At 35.3% G+C, this 26,666-nt stretch overlaps 1 long non-coding RNA gene across 1 annotated transcript in view; it reads left to right on the forward strand.

Moving 5' to 3' along the window:
* The window catches only part of LOC125135060 (uncharacterized), a 294,915-nt gene that overhangs the window by 48,463 nt on the left and 219,786 nt on the right, over positions 1-26,666 (forward strand). Inside the window, exon 2 of the long non-coding RNA XR_007136895.1 lies at positions 17,186-17,258. This is a non-coding gene — a long non-coding RNA (uncharacterized LOC125135060). The remainder of the gene's footprint in view (positions 1-17,185; positions 17,259-26,666) is intronic.

Below are 26,666 nucleotides of genomic sequence, written 5' to 3' on the forward strand. Positions count from 1 at the left end.
GTTTGGTGTTCTGCCTCATTTGTAATGGAAAGAGTGAGCAACTTCCTTAAGCTCCAGCCTGAGATTTCAACAGTGTCCTGTTCCTCCCCCTTCTTTGTCAGTTGTATTGATTCTGTACTCCTGGGAACCAAACCAATCATATATTAAGCCCTTTCCATGACATCATTAGATCAGATAATACTTACGTCTGAGGACTTGTTTTTTTGTTTCATTGTTTCATTTTGTTTTGTTTTGTTAATTTATAAAGTAGACAAGAGGCCTGGACCTCATATTTTATAGAATGTATTACATTTACCTTCTTGATAGTTTTATTAGCAACAGTAGACACTATACCAACATTATTAAGTCATACCTATGTTTGGTTGCGTGCTACCTCTGCTTAATAATACAATCTAAATTGTCTTCCACTTTTCTTCTTTTCCAAGGATACATAGCTGTTTTGGAGTTAAACTCATTATTCGCATTTGGCATTCCAAATAAAATTCTCTCCCCCAAATAACAGCATGTATCCTTTGTATCATACTTTATCTTTGCTTTTGCAGGTTCTTATCAAAGTCTCCTTAATGGCCATTAGTGGCTGGTATCATCACTATCCACATTTTATAGAAGAGGCAAAGGAGACTTCGAGAGTTTGGATGGCTTATCCCATAATCTTCTGATAACAAGTATTAGCTATGGAAAGTTACTAGGGATCACCTATACTATGTAACCAGATGTCACAAAACCAGCCTCAAGGTTTCTATTCATATTTTTAACCATGATTTTATTGGAACATCTGCGGGATATAAAATAACAAAAAACTCAAAACAGAACTTAGCAGAGTGAACACGAGACTGTTTCTCAGCTCCAAAGAACTTTCCTGTGTCCCTGTCTTCTTAGTCCCCTCAGGAGGACAACTTTTCCCTGATAACTAACCCCCTCATGCTTACTCTCAAAGCGCCAGGTCTGTCAGCCAAAGGAAAAAGATCTTTCAGTATAATTTTCTACACTGACTACCTACCTGTCTTTTTCCATATTTAGACATAATTTGTGCTGCTAAATAGGGTTGCCCCCTAGCCATTCAGACTAAACTCTGAATTTCAAATGGACACTTTGTTTATAACTGCCGTAAGTCATTAGTTCTGAGGATGAAAAGACTGGTTATTTTAAGTACAAAAAAATTTGGTAAACAGACAAGAGAGAACTTTTCCCTCTTTATTTACGCTCATGGGCGAAACCTTAGGATGCTACCATTTGGATTTCACCTCCATCCTGTTGTAGCCTTCACCAGACGAGCTTTCTGAGCTTGCTGGCGGACGGGGATGGGACCCCAAGGCTGCAACCCCTGGGTCTGCACAGGGCCGCCTGCCAGCACTGCCTCTGAGGCACCTAGGGTTTGCAGGACTTGACTGCTTTCCATTCCTGCTCCTTAGTGGGTTTCCTCCTTCACCACCTCTGAGAAAGCCACAGTGTCCAAAAGAAGGAAGCGGTCCAGCATCAACAGCCAGGGGCCTCCGCGACCTCTCACCACTTTCCCTCCACCCCACCCTCCATCTGTGAGTCAAGGATAGAGAATTAAAAAAAAAAAAAATCTTCCACTGGACCCAACCCCGTCTATGCTTTTGGCTTTTCTACATGCTGTTACATTTTTGGAGAAAATATTCCCTTGTCTTATCCCCTTTCCCCTCTTTTTACCCTGCTCTTAGTCTTAAGTGTCCTTTCAGGGAGTGAATCAAGGCCTCGTACTGTGTGTTAACCCAAGACTTCCTCTAGCACAGCATTGTCTCAGTTCAGAGAAAGAAAACCACTTGCTAATATAAAATACCTATCTACCACCTAGCATTCTTTGTGATTTTTTTTTTCTGCGTGAACATGCATAATATGTGTGTGTGTGTAAACCCACAAAAATGTATATACAAATATGAATGTGTGTGTACATGCACTGTATACACAAGTATATTTTCAACTTCTCTTTTGTTAGGCGAACATCTATTTTAGCCATTTTACCCATGCCACAGCCACAGCAACATGGGATCTGAGCAGCATCTGCAACCCACACCACAACTCACCGCAATGCCGGATCCTTAACCCACTGAGCAAGGCCAGGGATCGAACCTGCATCCTCATGGATTCTAGTTGGGCTCTTTACTGCTGAGCCACAATGGGAATTTCCTATGACAACATTTTTTATTCAATGACAGAATTATAACCACCTGCCCGTTTAGTTCAGTGTCATTCCTGTTTTTGAAAGAATGGCATGATTCTGACTTTAATCTGGTGATCTGAAAGCTTAACAGTAACTCAGCTATACTATTTTATTTTTATTTAATTTAATTTTATATTGCTCAGAACTAGAAATTGGAACATTTAAAAGGCTAAGAGACAATAAAGAGAATAGGTAATAACCATTTCTGGATTCATGAATGTGTTAATCACTTTAATAGAGAGACTATGTAACATGGAGCCTCAAAGTATGCCTAGAAAAAAATGGAATAAAATTTAGAGGCAAAGTCTGGGTTCTTCCACATATTAAAAGGCTCTTGAACTTGTTTCTTCAGGGTAATTAAGATGTAGCCTAAAATACTTGCAAAAAATCTGAGAATAAAGTAGATAATCCTAAAACAAATACTGAGAGGCTTAATAAATATATAGGTCTTAGCAGAGCTAACAATAGGAAATATTTGAGTAAATACTACATTATAGGTCCTATCATTAGGCTTGGGAAGTATCAAGATGACTAAAGTATTGTTCTAATCCTGAGAAAGCTCACATTCTAGTTTGGGATAAAGAGAAGTAAATAATTGCAATCCAGACATCTGACCCAAATTCTTGAAAATATTGCACAAGAGCCTTGAACTTGCTTGGGAAAGCTGCAGAATTCTTTCCAGAATATTATATTTAACCATTCTGTGTGTGGCAGGAGGAGCTAGAGCAGAATCTTAAAGACTTCCCTTCTCTAGACACTAATATTCAATGATTTTCTTAGCCAGATCCTTTTCTTATGAATGCAGCTCAAAGCAGCTATTTCTGCTGGTGTCTCTAATTCCTGCTACTAATTTTAAATACCTTTCTGGAACATCTTTGTTCTCTCAGCTATTACTTACATACAATTTTTTCTTGGTTTCTATCTAATTTCTGTCTTATACTACTCATTACAAGCACAAGGTGATAGCTTATCAAATAATTATTTTTGAAAAACACAGATTTTAATAGTTCTGTATATGTTTTCTATCTTCCTATTTATGATTTTATTCATTTTCAGGATGATTACAATTATCAGGTTGTTGTGTGTATCCAAGGAACAGTGTACTTTAATTCTTCCAGCCTTATTAATGAAAACTGGTTTTGGTAATATTGTTTGATGAAGACTATTAAGACATGCTTTTGTTGAAGCATCGTTGAATTAGAAGTTCTTACAGAACATATGGCATACCTTTCCAGGCATGACATTTGTTTTAAAAGCATTTGTAAGAGGAATTTTTTATTTTGTCTGAGCACTCTGAACCCCAGTATGGAAAATGTCCTTGATGTGGATTTGTATACCAAAAAACCCACAAAAAATTAGTTGAGAAAAGGGGGAAAAAACCCTATTGATTACATCAAAGCTTTCTTAATAGTTAAGCATACATAAATATTCTTTAATTGCAATTTATTTAAAAGGTGCATACCTCTATGTGGTCCTACAGTTTCCCACTAATTCCTCCATATAATGTATTGATGAAATATTGAGCCAAGAGTTAAGACCCCCCCCCTTTCCTATATCTGTATGAAAACTTGTTTTTTTTTTTTTTTTTTTTTAGCTTTTTAAGGCTATACCCGGGGCATATGGAAGTTCCCAGGCTAGGGGTTGAATCGGAGCTACAGCTGCCATCCTACGCCACAGCCACAGCAATGGCAGATCCGAGCCACATCTGCGACCTGTAACACCACAGCTCATGGCAACACCAGATCCTTCACCCACTGAGTGAGTTCAGGGATCAAACCAACAACCTCACGGTTACTAGTTGGATTTGATTCTGCTGAGCCACAAGGGAACTCCCTGTTTTATTCTCTTATTTCTTTATTCACAGTTGGTCCTCTTGCCATGCCTAATGTTAGTTCTTGTCCTATGGTAATTTCCATGGAACTGACCATTTGCTCGCGTAAAAGTTGATGTATTTGGTATATTAACTGCAGAAAATTCTCATGAGTGCATTTGCTTAAAATGCATTAATTGTACTTTTGGTTTGTTTGGTATCTTTGATTCCTATTAGCTACTGGAAAACAAAATTCATTTATGTGCAATTTAAAGAGAACTGTCTCTTCTTCAGAGCTTTCTAACTAATTCTTGATAGCAGCTGTTGGAGCCTTGAGGCAGAAATGATAACAGACATGAGAGGATGTATTTTATAAATGCCTTGAAAATGGAGGAAAAACTCTATTCTGAGTGAAAAAATCTTCCCACATTACTTAGGAAATAATCAGAATGTAATGACTTCCTATAAATGTATATTCAACTAGGATAACTATTTGAAAATCTAACATGACTACAGATTTTACTCTTTCAATTTTTATTGAAGTGCTCTCCATCAGACATTATCTGTCAAAAAATGACAATAAAAATAATAGCCTAATACGATCAGGCTCTGTTGTAAATATTTTATATCCGAGAACAAATATGTAGAACTCAGAGATACCCAGTGAATTATACTAAGTATTGTGACAGATAATTTGATGAATCAAAAATAATATTTTAAATGAAGTTTTTATCTTAAAACTGGTATTTTTAATATTGCTAAAAAAGTCTACTTTTAGGGGGGTAACTACTGATTAATTAAGAAGTATTTACATTCTACTTTCTAAGCTGAAATCTGTGTCAGTGCAATGGACAAGGCTATCCTTTGGGGTGAGGCTTTTCTATTCTAAAATCATGCCCATTTCTGTAACTAAGGACCCTTCTCTTTCAAAAGAACAATTACTGTAAGATGGGGTGCTTAAAAAAGGAGTGAACCGTAGTGCTTTGTGCCTGATTGCTGCCATATGTTAAACAAGCAATATTAAAAGAAACAAAAGCCAGGTGGTCTCATGAGGACATTTTTACTTATGCTTTTGAACCTTTTGCACCCACCTAACAAAGAGCCTGGTTGCTTTGATGTTGTTTCAACATGAGAAAATCTACAATTTTATTGTTTGCAAGCATTAGCCTCTTCCCAATTACCCATTTTTTCTAATTATAAAGAATTCTTCCACAGTGAAATAATCTTCTTATATATTGCAAATTAAAATTTAATATGTGTTTAGATAACACCTCTAAACAGTATAGTAGTGGAGAAAATTTGAAAGGTTCCTTTTTATTTTTTTTCCCCTAAATCAAGACTGGCTACAAAGAAGTTAAAACATTTGTACAGAAGAAAGTTAACAATAGTAATGTGTACTCATACTTTGTTCATAAAATGCCTTTTGAGGTAAATTCATAGTTTGCATTTACTAAATATATTTTTTTCAGGAAGAGCGTTTCACCAAGAGTTTTGATTTCAGTTATCTGAACTATATCTATACAAGGTATAAATGGTATTTTTATTAATTTATATTAAAATAGCCTTTATAAAATGATTCTTAAATAATTCCTTTAAAAGCACATATTGTAAAATAACTTACAGACTGGGGAAAAATATTTGCAAACGATGTGACCTACATTGGGTTATTTTCCTAAACATACAAATAGCTCATAGAGCTCAATATCGAAAAAAACCCAAACAACCCCATCAAAAAATGGGCAGAAGACCTAAACATAACATTTCTCCAAAGAAGCCATTCAAATGGCCAAAAAACACATGAAAATATGGTCAACATTGCTAATTATTAGAGAAATGCAAATCAAAACTACAATGAAGTATCACCTCACACCAGTCAGAATGGCCATCATCAAAAAGTCTGAAAATAATAAATGTTGGAGAGGGTATTGACAAGGGAACCCTTCTACACTGTCAGTGAGAATGTAAATTGGTGCAGCTACAATGGAGAACAGTATGGAGATTCCTTAAAAAACTAAAAATAGAATTACCTACCATATGATCCAGCAATCCTACTCCTGAGCATATATTCAGAAAAAATAACTGGGAGTTCCCACTCTGGCACAGTGGAAACGAATCTGACTAGTATCCACGAGGATGTGGGTTTGATTCCCGGCCTCACTCAGTGGGTCAGGGATCCAGCATTGCCATGAGTTTTGGTGTAGGTTGCTGACGAGGCCCAGATCCCACGTTGCTGTGGCTGTGGTGTAGGCTGGCAGCTGTAGCTCAGATTTGACCCCTGGTCTGGGAACTTCCATGTGCTGTGGATGCAGCCATAAAAAAGAACAAAAAAGCAAAGACTCATTTGAAAAGCTCCATGCACCCCAGGGTTCATAGCAGCAATATTTACAATGGCCAAGACCTGGAAACAACCTAAGTGTCCACTGACAGAGGAATGGATAAAGAAGAGGTGGTACATATATAAACCTATATAAAAATAATAAAATTCTGCCATTTGTAGTAACATGGATGGATCTAGAGATTATCACACTAAGTGAAGTAAATCAGACAGATATAAATATTATATGACATCACTTATATGTGGAATCTAAAAAACTGATACAAATGAACTTATTTACAAAATAAACTCACAGATGCAGAAAGCAAACATGATTACCAAAGGGGAAAGGAGGGGGGATAAATTAGGAGTTTGAGATGAACATATATACACTACCACATATAAAGTAAATAAATAACAAGGACCTACTATATAGCATAGGGAGTTCTATTCAATATCTTATAATAACCTATAAGGGAAAAGAATCTAAAGAATCTGAAAAAGAATATGTATATATACATATGTATATATAAAACTGAATCATTTTTTCTATACACCTGAAACTAATACAACATTGTAAATCAAATATACTTCAGAAAAACTTAATAAAAATTACAGATTGTAAGTAAATAAATGGTGAGAGTTTGAAGTAAAAAGAAATTGTGAATTTTTTTTAAGTTTAGCCTAGGCGAATAAGCATATAGCCGCTGAAATATTAAAGAAATACAAATGCAAATTTTTAAGTAAAGAACTCCTTTTGCATCATAAAAGAGATGTCGAGTGATAGATAATATGGTTTTTTAGGAACTGCTTTCCTCTTCTCAAAGTAGATGGATCAACATACATCCAAGAAAACAATCTCTTCTGTGTTTTAGTATGTATTTAATATGCAAGTAAAAGTTGTTTTTATTGAATTTCTTTAAAATGTGAGATTATAAATTCTACCTTTCTGATGAGGACAAGAACAGGGAGTTTGGACATGAAAACAATTTTTTCCTCAATTGTATTCTACCCGGAATTAGAACAAGTTTATCTAGGACAGGTTTATTATGCTCTTGGGAATACAAGCATATGATCTAAAAATTGATAATATCTCTTTTAAATTCCCCTTCTTCCCCTAAAATACCCTCTCTCCTGTTCATGATGGAGGTAGCTTCCGAATGATTGTTTATTTATAAATATTTCAAGGAGTATCTTACTGCCTTACCATTAAATATTTACACATCGAGCCAATTCGAGACATGAATGGGAAACACTTTTAATAATATGTGTTGGTGTTACATAGAGGTATATATTTTAATCCCTTTTGTTTTCTTATTTTGTTCATCCTTTCCTTCTTTCCTGTTTCTTTGTCTGTTCTTCCTTTCCTTTTTATTTTTTAACTGTAGACTTTTCAAGTAGAATCCCAAAGAATTCTACTTCTGTGAAATTATTCTGGATGTTTAACTTGAATTTTTTTTCAATGTTGAAAGCTGACTCAAATACGATATATAGAAGATATAAAATTAAACTTATGGATATTAAGTAAAATTATACATGTGGCTATTACATTTTTTAAAATGCCATAAAACTTAATATACCTTCAGTCATTCTACTAGTAGCCTTTGAAAATGCATTCTTCAATTAAAAAGAGAACATTTTATTAAACATGCCAGTAAAAATGCTGAGCATCTTAAAATCTTAAAATATCTAAATAGTTGGCACTTATTACTTGAATAACATTCAAGATAGTTTACATATTTTAAATTGCCATAACTCTTCTCAAACTAAAAATGGTTTATAAGTAGATTTTTTACTAGTTTCTCTTTTATACTTGGTATGAAATTTTCACTACTGATAAATGTCTGTACCCTTTTAATTTGATTTCTCTCTTAGGTTGTCAGAATATTGAAGCCCTGAATAGTATCCAGATGATTCTCAAAAACATTTTTCTAAAGAGATAATTTATGAAAGTAAATTTAATTCTTTTAGATTCTAGATTTAATTGGTAGAGATATGTTTTGGAATGAAAGGGGAAAAGGCCATTTTATGACCATTGAGATGCCATTCAAAACACAAGTACATTAAATATAATTATTTTGAGCTTGTTTTTTGAGGATTAAACTTCATAATTCTCCTATAGGAGAAAATAGCATGTCTCTGGTAATGATGACTCATCATTTGTTGGAAAAATACATCATATTTCATGTATTTTAGTTACTACAGGGACTTTTTACTCTAACTAAAAATTCAAAATGCCCTTGGGTTCTAACATAATCACATGTTTAAACTGTACCACAGACATCCCAAGTGCTGACTCACGGGTCTTCTGAAAGCCCCAGCCTGAGAATGGAAGGCAATAAATAATGAGAAAAAAAAAAAGACAAATGAACAAAATGCACGGAACTTAGTACTACCATGAAAATTCCTTGAATAAACTCAATCTTAATTTATAAATTTGAGTTCCAAATATTGAGCAAATGTCAGAACATGGGTTGAGACAGGGTAGCACTGATCATCTTTCTTTACATGTTTATTTTATGTAAAAATATCCGGAGTTCCCATCGTGGCACGGTGGTTAACGAAGCTGGCTAGAAACCATTAGGTTGCAGGTCTGATCCCTGGCCTCGCTCAGTGGGTTAAGGATCCAGCCTTGCCATGAGCTCTGGTGTAGGTCGCAGACATGGCTCTGGCTCTGGCGTAGGCCATCGGCTACAGCTCCAATTAGACCCCTAGCCTGGGAACCTCCATATGCCATGGGTGCAGCCCTAGAGAAGACAAAAAAAACAAAAAAACAAAATTCTAATGTTTTTTCACAATATGATCTTAACACATAAATTTAGCTTAGAGTACATTTTTTACACAGTTATAGTAAAAAATTTAAATAACCAAAATGTTGAACACTGAAATATTGCTTAAGTAAGTTTCAGTATCATGAAAATGTTAATAATGATGCATGTCATTTTCCCTAATTTTTGAGTTAATATATGAAAAAAATGTCTTTGAAATGTCTTTGAAAATTTCTCCAAAGGACAGTGCATTTATAATCGTACATGTGTACCCTTTGTATAAATGTAATTATTCTTTTAACTTTTACTTTTTTATTTTTTATAAAGGTTTTTATTTTTTCCATTATAGTTGATTTACAGTATTCTGTCAATTTCTACTGTACAGCAAAGTGACACAGTCATACATATATATATATATATATAATATATATTCTTTTTCTAACATTATCCTGTACCATGTTCCATCACAAGTGACTAAATATAGTTCCCTATGCTGTATAGCAGGATCTCATTGCATATCCATTCCAAATGCAATAGTTTGCCTCTATTAACCCCAGACTCCCAGCCAGTCCCACTCCCTCCTCCTCCCCCTTGGCAACCACAAGTCTGTTCTCCAAGTCCATGAGTTTCTTTTCTGTGGAAGGGACCATTTGTGCTGTATATCAGATTCCAGATATAAGTGATATCATATGATATTTGTCTTTCTCTTTCTGACTTAGTTCACTTAGAGAGAGTCTCTAGTTCATCCATGTTGTTGCGAATGACATCATTTTGTTCTTTTTTATGTCTGAGTAGTATTTCATTGCATATAGACACCACATCTTAATCCATTCATCTGCTGATGGACATTTAAGTTGTTTCCATGTCTTTTAACTTTTAAATTAAAACTGGTCATGATACTGTAAATGACATATGAGTATAGAATAAGTGCTTTGCTAATCTCTTTGCTTGTTACCTTAGTGTCATCCTAAAGAGCTGAATGAATTTAAGGTAGCAGAAATCTGTTGTTAGATCCACAGATACCACAGATGATACTACATGTGGATCAATCAACCAGTAGCCCACACATATGTAATAAGGGTTGGTCATATGTTTATTACTGGTGAGTTAAGAGCTATCTGGTTATTGTTGTTCAAAAATATGATTTTGCCTTCTGGGAGCTTACAACCCAGTTGGAAAGATAGGAGCTATAAAGTAGTAGCAAATTAATAAAAAAACCTGAATAAACAATGAAATGATTCAACCTGGCCAATATGAGGATGCTCATTGGAGCTTATAGAAATATTGAGGAAAAAAAATTGAGGGGAAAAAAATGAATTTGAGTTATAAAACTTGGACTAAATGAGTTTAGATGAGATATTTCCATCCAGTGTTCATCTTGTTTCATTTTTTTTTTATTTTGGCCACACCCATAGCATGTAGAATTTCCCAATCCAGGGTTTGAACCCACGCCACAGTAGTGACTGGAGCCACTTCAGTGACACAGCCAGGTCTTTAACCCACTTCACTACCAGGGAACTCTATTATTGTTTCTTCAAAAAATTTGCTTTTAGTTTTTACATGCTACATGAACATTTGCTCATCGTCCTACATATTTTATTAAATCTGTTAATTGCTCAATGTCCCGTCATCTGTTATGTTAGCACGTAATCATTGTGGTTGAACTGTTTAAAAGGTTTTCAAAAGGTAATTATTTGACAAAGTGCACCCACTGGCAGAATTGTCTGTATTCATGGAAGAGATTTTTTTTTTTTTGCCTTTTCTAGGCTGCTCTCACAGCATATGGAGATTCCCATATACCTCTGTGATCTGCATGGAAATTCCACCCTTTTTTAGATCCAAATACCTGAAGTTCCTAGATCATTCCAAAGTGTTGATGTTCTTTAATTCTTTTATGGCTGTAACATATCATGGCTGGCTTGTATTAGGATCTAGAGATAGGTGAAGTAATGTTGATCTTAAAAAAAAAAAAATGTTGGCTGTTACTTTACCAGCAAAATAAGTTTATTTAGGAACAGCAGAGAATTGCAATTCAAGACAAAGTATGGTGAACCATAGGCAAGACTGAAGAACAGAGAAGGACTTGCTTTTATTGAGGAAAGGAGGAAATTGCAGAGGGCTGTGATGGTTCTTCATTGGCTGCAGGTGGGAGGAAGTTTGCCATTGCTGGGTCAGGAAATCTTCCTTCCTGATGAAGTCTGCAAGCTGGGGTGAGTGACATGTATGAGAGCTCCTCTTTTGGGGCTTCCCACCTCCACTTTAAATGAAATTTATTTATTTTTGCAATACATAAGTATTTTCAAACTGCTATTCCATTTCTTATATTTTACTCTTTTTTTTTTTTTTTTTTTGCTTTTTAGGGCCGCACCCACGGCATGTGGAGGTTGCTAGGCTAGGGGTCTAATCGGAGCTATAGCTGCCAGCCTATACCAGAGCCACTGCAACACCGGATCCGAGCCACATCTTTGACCTATACCACAGCTCATGGCAATGGCAACGCCGGATCCTTAACCCACTGAGCAAGGCCAGGGATCAAACCCCACAGTTCCCAGTCGGATTTGTTTCCACTGCACCACAACGGGAACTCCCTTATATTTTACTTTCTTTGAAATTTATCCAATGGTTTGCTTTTCTGATTTTCTGTTGCAGTATTTCTTTTGTTTTTTGTGTCAATATTATTTAAATGACTGTTTCAGATGATTTAACCATGATACAAGGTGAATAAAATTTAGATTTCTCATTTACAAAATAGCTTTTTGCGAAAGAAAATGACAAGGAAGGACATATCTATTCACGAATTTTTCCCACTAATTTGTACTTTTTTTTTTGGGGGGGGGGGCTTGCTCAATCACGGCATATGGAAGTTCCCAGGCTAGGGATCAAATCCGAGTTGCAGCTACAGGCCTGCACCACAGCTGATAGCAGGGCCGGATCCTTAACCCACTGAGCAAGGGCAGGGATCAAACCCACATCCTCTTGGATACTAACTGAGGTCATTTTTCCTTTGTGCCATAACAGTAACTCCATTAATTTCTACTTTAAAAGACATTTCCCAAAGAAAAGAAAATTTTCCAATAGATAGTGTTAATTTTAAATAATGAAATTATAATACTACAGACATCAGAAGTTGAATTGTTTTGGAACAACTCCTTACTTATATATATTTCATTAAACCATACCATTGAATGTGTAATGGACTTAAAATGAGGTGAAGCAGATATGCATCTGATGTCGTTTTCAAATGTAGAACACTTGTGTGTATCAGTAGATTTCTTTTGAATTTGTGTAACAATTTGTGTAACAATTTGTGTAATGTCTTTTCACCTTCCACTTGAATGCCGTACTTGTCATTAGCATTTTCAAGGTTCTGATTCCTCCTGCAGCAAAGAAATCTAATTAACCTTCCTTAATCCGATATTTACCAAATTTATTTGCTGAGGGAATACTTTTTATATCAGAGCAATTAACATATTCTGGTATTCTAATATTACATGGAGCAAATGCTGCTCAATTACCCTAGCAATTATTGCTAGAATGAAACCCAACAAAGTTTTTCAGTTTATAAAACTCAGTGAACAGCTTGATCCTGGTCTAGAAATCTGTAGGGTAATCTGAATTATCGATCATTTAGAAGGGGCTGGTGAATTGTAATTGACTACTTACAAAACTGCACTCAAAACATATATTAAGATCCAGCATCTCTGGAATTTGCTAGTACCTCCTTGGAGTGGGAACTAAAATACATGCTTACGTTTTGGGTTCTATGAAGATACACTGAATTTAGGGACAGAAATATATTGAGCATCATTTAATAGAATTGGCCCTAAATGTGAGAGTTAGTCTTTACTTACAGCATATAATCTTCTGGGAACTCCAAGGCTCTTTAAGCCCCAAACTGGCTTACACACATCTTATGAAATGAAATTCCAACTCTGGAACTCCTTGACCTCTCACTTGAATTAGAGAATTAAGAAAATCCTGTCATTTTCTATGCTATGACTTTGCTTAGGCTTTTTCTCTTCCCCAAAATGCCTTTACTCCTGCATGCCTCAATCCCTATCCATTAGAATTTTCTGCTGCCTCTGACAACCCTGCCTCCCTATGACCTTTCCTTTTTGTCTCTCTGATGAACAGCTATTTGTCTAAGCTTCCACCCAAACCATTAAATTCCTTTTTTTCCTGTGTCTCAACAGGACTTTGCTTGCTTCTTTGTCATAACACATTCTGTGAGATACTGTTACTGAGAAACATGAATAGTCCCCCAACATTGATTAGGCGCTTTCAGTAGCCAGAGACCATGTTTTACCTATAATAAACAGTTTTCTTATACAGAGTAGATACTCAAAGTTGGGGGCAAGGAAACTTCAAAATTAGCCTTAATCCTTTTTTTTTTTTTTAATTAACATAAGGAAAGTCACATGAAACCCCAGGTTGAAAATCACATTCTGAATTTCTATTTATTAGCATTTAACTGAAATACACAGGTTACTTCATGTATGAACAAAGAATTTTTTTAGGACTCATGCATTTTTAAATATATTTTCTTCTCATCACCTAATTTTGAACACTTTCCAGCTGGTTGCAAAAAATTTCTTAATTAAAAAGCACTATGATACATACAATGACATGGTCAAAGTTTGGTCTCTTATTCCCTCTAGATGTGGTTCTTCAACCATTTCTTTTCCTAGTTAGAAATTGTTCTTTTTTAACTTTTTGCTTTTAAATAATTTCAGACTTAAAAAAGAGTTTGAAAAATACTGCAGAAATTCCGTTATAAATTTTAACCAGCTTCCCCAAATGTTAACATCTTACGACCAGGATACAATTATTAAAACAATAAAATTAACACTGAAACAATTCTATCACCTGCTCTATAGACCAACTCATGTTTCTTTAGCCATCTCACTGAAGTCCTTTTTTGGTCCAGAATCCAATCTTCAGATCCCCTTAGTCTCCTCCAGTCTGACCTCTCCTTAGCCTTTCTTTGCCCATCATGACATCATGATCCTGACTCTTACCCAGATCACATGCACCAGTAATTTTGTAGGATGTCAATTTCAGTTTGTCTAATATGTAAGCAGTGATTATGTCATTTGAGAAATGTATTCATAATCTTAGGAATATTTGTGAGGATTGCTTGAGTGGAAAACATTTGTTTCTCCAAATGCTTTGTTGAATAATAGTCTGACTTTCCATGTGATAAGAGCGGATATTTTAGAGTTTGGTTTTTTTGTTTTGTTTTTTGGTTTTGGGTTTTTGTTTTTTGTTTTTAAGACAGAAAATGTCTTGTTTTCTTTCTTTGCAGGTGTTTGGTCTTCTATTATTCTTTTGAAACATTTATGAAGAGTTTGTATTCCAGAGCACTGTAAATCTCTGTTGACATAAATGTACATCTTTCTCAAAAATGTTTTTAAATATGAAAGTTTTTTTTTAATCACACACATTATTTGCTTTCTTTCTTAGTAATCAGTAGGTAGGTAGTATTAGACAACTCTAGATGCTGATTTTTTTTTTTCCTTAGGTCTAAACTCCAGGACCTGTTTATATTACTAGATATACAGTTCGTTCATAAACAAACTTGAGATATTTGAAACAAATTTAAATTTAGTTAAATTTAATTTAATTTATTTTTTTTTTAATTTTTTAATTTTCCCACTGTACAGCAAGGGGATCAAGTTATCCTTACATGTATACATTACAATTACATTTTTTTCCCCACCCTTTGTTCTGTTGCAACATGAGTATCTAGACAAAGTTCTCAATGCTACTCAGCAGGATCTCCTTGTAAATCTAAGTTGTGTCTGATAAGCCCAAACTCCCGATCCCTCCCACTCCCTCCCCCTCCCATCTGATTTTTTTTAATATACAAACACTTTATTTTTTGTTATTATATAATGATGTTTATTTTTTTCCATTATAGCTGGTTTACAGTGTTCTGTCTGCTTTCTACTCTATAGCACAAATGCTCATTTCCACAGAATAGATGCTGAAATTTAATTGATCTAGTCTTTGCCTGGGCTTTTAAATCTTAGGCTTGATTGATGTACCTCTTCAATGAATATCACAGAAAAGCCACACTTAAAATGTGCTACTCATAAATTGATAATGTTAAAGTTTTTTTTTAATGTATGTGCCTCCTCTTGTAATGTGCTCTTCTCTCCAGAAAACTTGCCCACCCTACTTTTTTTGCTTATTTCTCCTCTCATTTTGACCATTCCCTGCACTGACTGATTTACTCCAACCAATTGGCAGTCTGGTTTGCTGCCACATCACTTCACTGAAACTGCTCCTTTAAGAGTGCGAATGGACATTTGGGTTGTTTCCATGTCTTGGCTATTGTGAATAGTGCTTCAATGAACATGCGGGTGCATATGTCTTTTTCAAGGGATTAGCAATGAGATCCTGCTGTGTGGCACTGGAAACTAGGGTCACTTATGATGGAGCATGATAATGTGAGAAAAAAGAATGTATACATGTTATGTGTAACTGGGTCACCACGCTGTACAGTAGAAAACTGACAGAACACTGTAAACCAGCTATAATGGAAAAAAATAAAAATCATTTTAAAAAAAGTGCAAATGACTTTCTAAAATCTAAATTGACTACTCACGCACATTGTTCAGCAGTGTTGCCACTGTCTTCTTTCATGAAACACTTACCTTCCCATAGTACCTGAGACACATTCTCTCTTGGTTCTCCTGCTGCTTCCCAGAATGTTTCTTCTCATTCTCATATTCTTACTTGCATTTACATGTAGGTGTTCCATAGGTTTATTCTTTAACCATAATCATGCTTTGTACTCAGGACTATGTCAAGGCTCCCAAAGCTTTAGTTAGCACCTTTGTGCAGGTGACTCAAGCTTTACCTCTAATTTGGAGATTCACCCTAAGCTTTAGATCTGAATTTCCCATAGATACTTCAAACCCAATTAGCCATCAAATGAAAATCATTAATCCCCCCCTTATACATGATCTTCTTTTTTCTCCTACCCCTACCTACTCCTAGACTTGGGCTAGGCTTAAATCCACTCATTGGATTCTCCCATCACACTTGGTCCTCTGCCTCTTAACCCATACTAGTCTCTTAATCTGGTGGTTCTTCTCTCTCTCCATGTTTGTATATACTTATTTTTCTTTAGGTAGAGTTCACATTCTACCTCAGTGATACCTACCATCATCAACTCAAAAAGAATTTGACTCTCATGTTTATTGTTTCATGTTTTATCATTAGTTGTAGACATGTCAGTATTGCTTTCTTCTCATTGGATTATAAATCCTTCAAGTGACCTTTGTGGTTCTCATAACCAGCCCACTGCCTTCCTTGCATACTGATTTGTTGAACTGACTTGAAATGAGTCACTCCTTGTTGTTGTTGTCATGGTATTTATTGTTTTGTTTTTGTTTTACCTTGCCTAGCTAGCCATGCTAACAGCATGTTCCTCCCAGGTAAGAACCATAATATCATACATAGAGGTCACAGAGAGGTCATTGGTATTTCTTTCTCATTCATTGATACATTCATTCATTCATAATAGAGACAGGAAAAATTAAAAGGAAAGCAGCTGGGAGTCTCTAGAAAATAATGCTTCCTTTCTCAATCATTCAGAGCAATATCTTGGGCAGTTACTAAAGTAAAACTATTTCTCAAACCCAATATGCTGAGGTGAGAAACACAGTCATATTACTTGTAATTTACTGTTGCTCCCTTAGTGAGCTGCAGATCAAAAAGTATCTGTTCTGACACTTCATTTCTGAAACTTAATGCTGTGTTTGTTTAATTTATCTAATTAAGACCTCTTAGCACCTCAAATAGGTGCTTTAAAAAAGAACACCACCACCCAGCTGTCAGCCTAGGGAATGAAAGAATAAATGCGAACTTAACACTTTTCAATGGTGAATCGGCACATTTTGATGTCTTGACAGCACTCGATAAAAATCAACACGATAAAAATCAAGTAATCTTTCAGACAATATAATATTTTGTTGATTGTTTCCAGACTGAAATCTCTTAATAAGTACTGCAAATAGTTTTTTAAAACTGCTGATTATTTGGGTAAATATTTCTATGAATATACATAAGTATACTCATAATTTAAAATTACTTTGCAGGAGTTTGTTGCTGCTTCTGAGATAAAGAAAACTCTTGATGTCAACATTTGAACAGAGAAAAATACGGAATATGGTAAGTGCCTTGCAGACACTATATCAGCCTAATCTAATCTAATGCTCCATTGTGTTTTTAACATTTGTAAGTTACAGACATATAAATGCATTCTTATTATAGTCACTGTTGCAATCTGTGGTGAAATCTGACCACACTTGAATCACACTTTTTCCACTCCTATAAACTTACTTCGAAAAACTCAGCTTAACAGACACTTGGCTATCAACCATGGCAGGAGATCTTAACTATGATTTTCATTTGTTAATTTTTTTTAACCTTATTGCCTTCGTATATTTTATGTATTTATTTAATATTACTCAATGGATTTATTACATATATAAAGTTGTACAATGATCATCACAATCCAATTTTACAGCATTTCCATCCCAAACCCCCAGTACATCTCCTCACCCCCAACCTGTCTTCTTTGGAAACCATGAGTTTTTCAAAGTCTATGAGTCAGTATCTGTTGTGAAAAGAAGTTCAGTCTGTCCTTTTTTCAGATTCCACATGTAAGTGATAGTATTTGATGTTGGTGTCTCATTATCTGACTGATTTCACTTAACATGATAATTTCTAGGTCCATCCATGTTACTAAAAATACAGCTATTTCATTCCTTTTAATGGCTGAGTAATATTCCACTGTGTATATGTACCACATCTTCTGGATCCACTCCTCTGTTGATGGACATGTAGGTTGTTTCCATGTCTTGGCTATTGCAAATAGTGCTGCAATGAACATTGGAGTACATGTGTTTTTGCGAGTCATGGTGTTCTCTGGGTAGATGCCCAGGATTGGGATTGCTGGATCAAATGGTAGTTCTATTTTTAGATTTTTGAGGAATCTCCATACTGTTTTCCACAGTGGTTGCACAAATTTACAATCCCACCAACAGGGTACTAGGGATCATTTTTCTCCACACCCTCTCTAGCACTTATTGTTTGTAGACTTTTTGATGATGGCCATTCTCGTTGGTATAATGTGGTACCTCATAGAGGTTTTGATTTGGATTTCTCTAATGATGAGTGATGTTGAACATCTTTTCACGTGTTTTTTGGTCATCTGTATGTCTTCTTTGGAGAATTGTCTGTTTAGATCTTCTGCCTATTTTTTGATGTTTTTTTTTTTTTTTGGTATGGAGTTGCAGAAGGTATTTATAAATTTTGGAGATGCATCCCTTGCATTTGCAAAGATTTTCTCCCATTCTGTGGGTTGTCTTTTCTTTTTGTTTACGGTTTCATTTGCTGTGCAGAAACTTTTAAGTTTGATTAGGTCCCATTTGCTTATTTTTGTTTTTATTGTCAGTACTCTAAGAGGTGAATCTGAGAAAATGCTGCTGTCATTTATGTCAGAGAGTGTTTGGCCTATGTTTTCCTCTAAGAGTTGTATAGTATCTGGTCTTATATCTAGGTCTTTAATTCATTTTGAGTTTATTTTTGTGTATGGTGCTAAGGAGTGTTCTAATTTCAGTCTTTTACATATGGCTGTCCAGTTGTCCCAGCACCATGTATTGAAGGGGCTGTCTTTTCTCCATTGTATATTCTTGCCTCCTTTGTCATAGATTAGTTGGCTGTAGGTATGTGGGTTGAATTCTGGGCTTTCTATCCTGTTCCACTGATCTATATTTCTGTCTTTGTGCCAGTACCATGCAGTTTTGACGACTGTTGCTTTGTAGTATAGTCTGAAGTCAGGGAGCCTGATGCCTCCAGCTCCCTTTTTCTTTTTCAGGATATCTTTGGCTATTCTGGGTCTTTTGTGTTTCCAGACAAATTTCAAAATATTTTGTTCGAGTTCTGTGAAAACTGTCCTTGGTAGTTAGATAGGGATTGCGTTGAATATGTCGATTGCCTTGGGTAGTATAGTCATTCTGATGATATTGACTCTTCCAGTCCAAGAACATGGTATGTCTTTCCATCTATTTGTGTCATCTTTGATTTCTTTCATCAGTGTCTTATAGTTTTCAGAATACAGGTCTTTTGTCTCTTTAGGTAGGTTTACTCCTAGGTATTTTATTCTTTTGGATGTGATGGTAAATGGGATTGCTTCCCTAATTTCTCTTTCTGATCTTTCATTGTTAGTGTATAGAAATGCCATCAATTTCTGTGTATTAATTTTGTATCCTGCAACTTTGCTAAATTCTTGGATGAGCTCTAACAGTTTTCTGGTAGGGTCTTTAGGATTCTCTAGGTATAGTATCACGTCATCTGCAAATAGTGATAGTTTTACTTCTTCTTTTCCAATTTGGATTCCTTTTAGTTCTTTTACTTCTCTGATTGCTGTGGCTAGGACTTCCAAAACTATGCTGAAGAGTAGTGGCAAGAATGGACATCCTTGTCTTTTTCCTGATCTCAGCAGGAATTCTTTCAGCTTTTCACCATTGAGAATGATGTTAGCTGTGGGTTTGTCATATATGGCCTTTATTATGTTGAGGTAGGTTCCCTCTATGCCCACTTTCTGAAGGGTTTTTATCAGAAATGGGTGTTGGATTTTCTCAGAAGCTTTTTCTGCATCTATTGAGAGGATCATATGATTTTTATTCTCCAGTTTGTTAATGTGGTGTATCACACTGTTTGATTTGTGGATATTGAAGAATCCTTGCATCCCTGGGATGAATCCCCCTTGATCATGATGTACAATCCTTTTAATGTATTGTTGGATGTGGTTTGCTAGTATTTTCTGAGGATTTTTGCATATGTGTTCATCAGTGAAATTGGCCTGTAGTTTTCTTTTTTTGTGATATCTTTGTCTGGTTTTGGTATCGGGGTGATGGTGGCCTCATAGAATGAGTTTGAGAGTGTCCCTTCCTCTGAGATCTTTTGAAATAGTTTCAGAGGGAGAGGTGTTATCTCTTCTCTAAATGTTTGATAGAATTTGCCTGTGAAGCCATCTGGTCCTGGACTTTTGTTTGTTGGAAGTTTTTTAATCACAGTTTCGATTTCAGTACTTGTGATTGGTCCATTCATCTTTTCTATTTCATCTTGGTTTAGTCTTGGAAGATTGTACTTTTCTAAGAATTTGTCTGTTTCTTCTAGGTTTTCTGTTTTATTGGTGTATAGTTGCATATAGTAGTCTCTTATGATCCTTTGTATTTCTGTGATGTCCATTGTTACTTCTCCTTTTTCATTTCTAATTTTATCGATTTGAATCCTCTCTCTTTTTTTTCTTGAGAAGTCTGGCTAAGGGTTTATCAATTTTGTTGATCTTTTCAAAGAACCAGCTTTTCGTTTCATTGATCTTTTCTATGGTTTTCTTCATTTCTATTTCATTGATTTCTGCTCTGATCTTTATGATTTCTTTCCTTCTACTAACTTTAGGTCTTGTCTGTTCTTCTCTCTCTAGCTGCTTTATATGTAAAGTGAGCTTGTTTATTTGAGCTTTTTTCTTGTATCCTGAGGTAGGCTTGTATTACTATAACCTTTCCTCTTAGAATGGCTTTTGCCGCATCCCATAGGTTTTAGAGTGTCATATCTTTGTTGTTATATGCTCCTAGGTATTTTTTAATTTCCTCTTTGATTTCTTCAGTGATCCATTGGTTGTTTAGCAACATGTTGTTTAGTCTCCACCTGTTTGTAGTTTTTACAGTTTTTTTCTTGTTGTTGATGTCCAGTCATATAGCGTTGTTGTCAGAAAAGATGCTTGATATGATTTCAATTTTCCTAAAGTTACCAAGGCTTGATTTGTGGCCCAGGATGTGATCAATCTTAGAGAATGTTTCATGTGCACTTGAGACAAATGTGTATTCTGCTGCTTTTGGATGGAATGTCCTATAAATATCTATTAAGTCCATCCGGTTTAATGCATCATTCAGGGCCTGTGTTTCTTTATTGATTTTCTCTCTGGATGATCTGTCCATTGCTGTAAGTGGGGTGTTAAAGTCCCCCACTATGATTGTGTTATTGTCAATTTGTCCTTTTAAGGTTGTTAGCAGTTTGCTAGCAGTTGTGATGATCCTATTTTGGGTGTGTAGATATTTAAAATTGTTGTATCTTCTTGGACCAATCCTTTGATCATTATGTAGTGACCTTCCTTGTCTCTTAACATATTCTTCATTTTAAGGTCTATTTTGTCTGATATGAGTACTGCTTCTCCAGGTTTCTTTTGATTCCTGTTTGCATGAAATATGTTCTTCCATCCTCTCACTTTCAATTTGTATGTGTCCATAGAAGTGAAGTGGGTCTCTTGAAGACAGCATATATATGGGTCTTGTTTTTGTATCCATTCAGCGAGTCTATGCCTTTTGGTTGGAGCATTTAGTCCATTAACATTTAAGGTAATTATTGATATGTATGTTCTTATTGCCATTTTATTAATTGCTTTGGATTTGTTTTTGTTGCTCTTTTTTCTTCCCTTCTTCTCTTGTTCTCTCCTCTTGTAGTGTGATGACTATCTTTAGTGTTGTATTTGAGTTGAGTTTTCTTATTTGTTTGTGTATCAATTGTAGATTTTTGGTTTGCAGTTATCCTGATGTTTTGATATGAGAGTCTATATATATATGAATTTGTTTTAAGTTGTTGGTCTCTTAATTGCAAGTGCATCTCCAGTGTCCTGCATTTGTACCCTCCTCTTCTCACGATTTCTGATTTTGGTGGCATAATTGTGTGTGGATGATTTCATATCTTTACTGTATGTATACCTTACTGGTGAACCGTGTAACTATGATTTTTAATCGGAGACAATTCAAGATTGCTTATATGATTGGGACTCACATATCTGTGCTCCTCCAACCATGGAACTTCTTAAGATGGGCATTTAGGATCATGATACTGGTTTATCAAAGAGCAAGCAAAGACTTCAATTTCTTAAAATGCAGTTATACTTGTTATTCAGACCTTTCAACATTGATATGCAACAGTTAAATAAATATATCTTGATGCTTAAAAGGCTTTTTTAACAATTAGTCTACAAAAGCAATTTAGTTTTACTAAGTTTATAAAACTCTCTAGTGTTTTGGGTTGTTCTCTTTTCTTGTTGTGTTTTCTGGACTGAATAAGGGTCCTTTTCTATTATCCCATCCAGAAGACTCTCTGTAGGGCTTCTCAGTGGATGAGTTATTGAGACTTGAAAGAGCAAAGGAAAGATAAAGGGAGAGAGTTCCAGAGTCATTTCTGGGGCACAAGTACATACTGGTGTCTCTATACTCAGTCCATCCCCACCATCCCACCCCATCCAGTGCCAAAGAAAATGTTATATGTTTATGATGACATGGTGGCATTACCTAGATTTTTCCTACCAGTCAAGTTTCAGAAAGAATTAGTAGATACCATTTTATTTAGTTGGGGGTATTCTTTTTGATGAGAACTTATCAAGTTGGGATCAAAGAAATAAGCTTTATGTAAGATTATTAGTAGTCCTTCTGAAATTACATGCTGTGTATTGTGCGTATATTCTTTTTTACTATGGAGATGATCAATGGTTTTATCAATTTTTAAATGATCTTGATGACAAGAGCTTTTATCTAGCATGGCTCTATTAATTAAAAACAGATGTGATTAAAGTGAAAAATTTTGAAGGATGTGTGGGGGTTTTATATATACATTTTTATTAATATTTCAGGTGGTATTGGCTGTGAAATTTGCACCCTTGTGACTCTTTTTTAATTATAAATGTTTTTAGGGGAATAAAAATTTTTCAAAATAGTTTTTTTTTTTTGGTACTTTTCCTTTCGTCATTCCCTAATACCTGAAAAAATTAGAACCGTTATTATTGAAAATAAAAAATATATAAAACTCCATTCATGTTTATTTTATAGTCATTTTACACACCCTTACATAGACTTCTAGTTATTCCATGACTAAGTGTACATTTTTAAAAGATACCTATTATTTCTTATGTATTCTGCCAATATTGGAACCTGTTGTATGAATATTGATCCCTGTTGCTTCCAGGGTTGGTTTTTTTTTTTTGTCTTTTTGCCTTTTTCTAGGGCTACTCCCATGGCATATGGAGGTTCCCAGGCTAGGAGTCGAATCAGAGCTGTAGCCACCGGCCTACGCCAGAGACACAGCAACGCGGGATCTGAGCCGCGCCTGCAACCTACACCACAGCTCACGGCAACGTCGGATCCTTAACCCACTGAGCAATGCCAGGGATTGAACCCACAACCTCATGTTTCCTAGTCAGATTTTTTAACCATTGAGCTACGATGGGAACTCCGATTTTTGTTTGTTTTTGATCACAGCTATAAATAGAAAAATTAATTCTGACCTGGTCATAATTTTTGTTTACCTTAGTTGGAAACTCTGTAAAGTATTTGCTCTGCCTTCTGCATAATATCTCTATCCCTGATCATGTGGACATTTCCTCCCATCTCCATTTACTCATAAAGATATTAATTCTTTGGTGTTCCAGAGACTTATTTTATTTTTGCTGATTACTATTACCAGATTCTCAGTTAGCCTGTGTCCATATCAACTGAATAACTACTTTTCTATTTTTCATTAAATATATGAATTTTAAAGGCATAGCCCAGATATTTTGATAATTTTGGTGGTGAGGGAAAGGAGAGGTTATCCTGGTTTCTAATGAGCCTGAGAAGGATTCCCATGCCAGCTCATGTGCATCCCCTTTTGATGGTGAATGTGTTTTCCCCCTAGAAGATATCTAAAGCCTAAGAGCTATAGTCATTGCACCAGAAGTATTTTTTTGCAAGTTTTTCTTCTCTTAGTGAATCAATTTTCCAGAAGAAAAAGTTGAAATTTGATAAGATCAATGTGGAAAGCCAAAAGTTGCTCTGAGTTATGATGTTATTTCTCAGCCAGATGCTTGTCTCTTCTGCCCAGCTGCAGAATTTCTCTGTACACAGGGGTCTCTTTAGTGCCAAGGGGGATAAGCGAAAAGAGATGAAAATATATCTGCTGTTGCATCAATGACCCCACTCACACTGTTTCCTGCAGTGAGTTTTCCTTAGAATCCTCAGTGGAATGCTTTGCCTAACCACCCATCCCAGCATTTAGGATTTACTTTAAAGATGGTCAGTTAATATTTCTTGAACATAAACTTTTGGCCAGAGTAACTGGAAATTTGAGTTTATTAAACTTTTACATACTTAACTAGGGTCTACAGGGTATTTTAAATTCAGTCATTTGGCTTCAGCTCTACTTTCTTACCCCCCAAAATATACAGTGTGAAATGTATGAGAATTGGATAATGTATTTTTTCCAGGTCCTCAGTATCTTATTTCTTCCAGATAATAGAGAAAAAATATACAGCCTTGCCATGAATAAACACACTAGACATAGCTTGAATTTCTAGGAAAATTAAACAGAAGTGGTAATGAGTTGGAACCTAGGCCCCTAAATACCATATATGTGTGTGTGTGTGTGTACATGCGCGTGTGTGTGTGTGCACTCGCGTGTGTGTGTGTGGATGTGCGAAAACCTCCTTGAGAAAGAGACGAAACATAATGGAATAGTTAAATGACTTACGAGACACCATGCTATGGAACATTAGGTAACTAACTTAAAAAAAACTGTAGTGGTACTGACTTGGGAGGTTTTCCATAACGTATTTTGGGGAAAAAGTTAAATAAATCAAAATCTAGTGTAATATATATGGTAGGATCTCTTTTCTCACAGGAAAAAATAAATCTGTATTAATCATTTTTAGCACACATATGTATATACAGAAATATAATTTTAGTCCATTTGTTTTACAAAAACAAGTCTGCATAATGTTCATGCAGTGAAAATGTCTTGAAAACACACACGTTAGTAATTATATCAGGGAAAACGAATGACTAAGAAAGGAAAGAGGCCATCTTGTTTTATGCTTTACATACTTCTGTAATACTAGATTTTTTTAACCTCAAGAAAGTGTTATTTTTATGATTTAAAACAGTCAGGTATGATATTTATTGAATAGTTGTTCAAATGTTTGTTTTGTGTGGCCTGCTATTTGGCGGCGTTCTCTATAGCAATATTTACTGGAATGTCTCAAGTAAGTTTTTCAACAGAAATAAATGAAATAATATTGGGTTTGTGGTATATTCTTAGATTATATAAAGCTTTATTCTGTTAAGAATCTATGTTGTATTTTTCTCTTCCTATTTCACAGCAATAAGGGTGACCCCTTTTGTTCTTTTACCTGCCCATTAGAGTCCTAGAGACATTCCTTCCCATCAATCTGTACCTAGTCCGTTCACAATTTTGCCACCAAAGTGTCGTTTATGAACTTATCAAAGCCTGACTTGAATGTCCCTAGCAGGACTCTGAACCACCCCTTAGAGGAAGTGATCTGGAAGTAACACTACTTATTGTTCATCTTGGTTACTGTGTCTCATTCACCAGCCTTCTTTCAAGTTAAGCTAAACTAAAATACTCTCAGAAATTGATTTGTTTTCCATGCAAGGCAATCTTTCAACATGGTCTAAATCCCACTTATTGGCCCTATACTTTCTACTGGGGACTGAGCTTGAAATAGAATCAATATTCATATGTAACTTACCTTTTTAGTATAAGAAATATGCATTTGTATATATTCTTGGTGGAGTAGATGGTACTCATGCATTGGTTTTAAATACAGTTTACCTACTATGTTATTTTGGAAAAGTTCCTTAAACATCGCAAGCCTTAGTTTTCTACTTCTGTTAAAAGTGAGTACAAAAAAAAAAAAAGTACCCAATCCATAACATTGTTTTGAAAGTTAAATGAATAACTGTATGCAAAGTGCTCAGAATAGCATCTGGCACAGAAGAGCATGAAATAAATATAAATTATTCTGATTGTTGAGAGAAAAATATAAACCAGAGTGTATCTTATTAGTGAATATTTAAAAGGTGTAATTAGTAATAATATTTATGCTATATATGGATGTGCTTGCATTGATAGCCTATTGCAATTATCAGCAAGTACTTATAAAATGCTATCATTTCTGGGGAAGACATTCTGATAAATAGTAGCTCTTTATGACGGGTTAAGTATTGGAATAATAATAATAGTAAAAGTAGCTCATTGTGATCCTTCCAGAAGTGATGAAATCATGTGCATTCAGGGTGATATGGCTGTAGACTCATTGTGATGCTTCCAAATGCACTAGACACATCTTAAATAGGTGACAGATTTTTTTTCCTGCTATACAGCATGGGGATCAAGTTATTCTTACATGTATACTTCCCCCACCCCCCGGGGGACGGATTATTAAAGTGGAAAAATATCAACTTAAATCTTAGTTCAGTAAGGTTTTTTCCTAATTATAGATTTAAAAAATTCACCCACCTGCAGAAGGATGTACTAAGAGTATAGATATTGCTAACATTGGTGAATGAGGAAGTTTCATTTGCCTTGGGAAAGACAGCGATTGCCTTAGTTAATTCCTATCTAGATGCCAATTCCATAAGTAACCATGCAAAAAGGGAGTGCCACATGACTGAGACAGTAATGAGAGAGAGAGGGAAAGAGGTTGGTGGGGGGAAGAGAGAGGAGGCAGAG

Source organism: Phacochoerus africanus, chromosome 1 (genome assembly GCF_016906955.1).
Source record: "Phacochoerus africanus isolate WHEZ1 chromosome 1, ROS_Pafr_v1, whole genome shotgun sequence".
Lineage (NCBI taxonomy): Eukaryota > Metazoa > Chordata > Mammalia > Artiodactyla > Suidae > Phacochoerus > Phacochoerus africanus.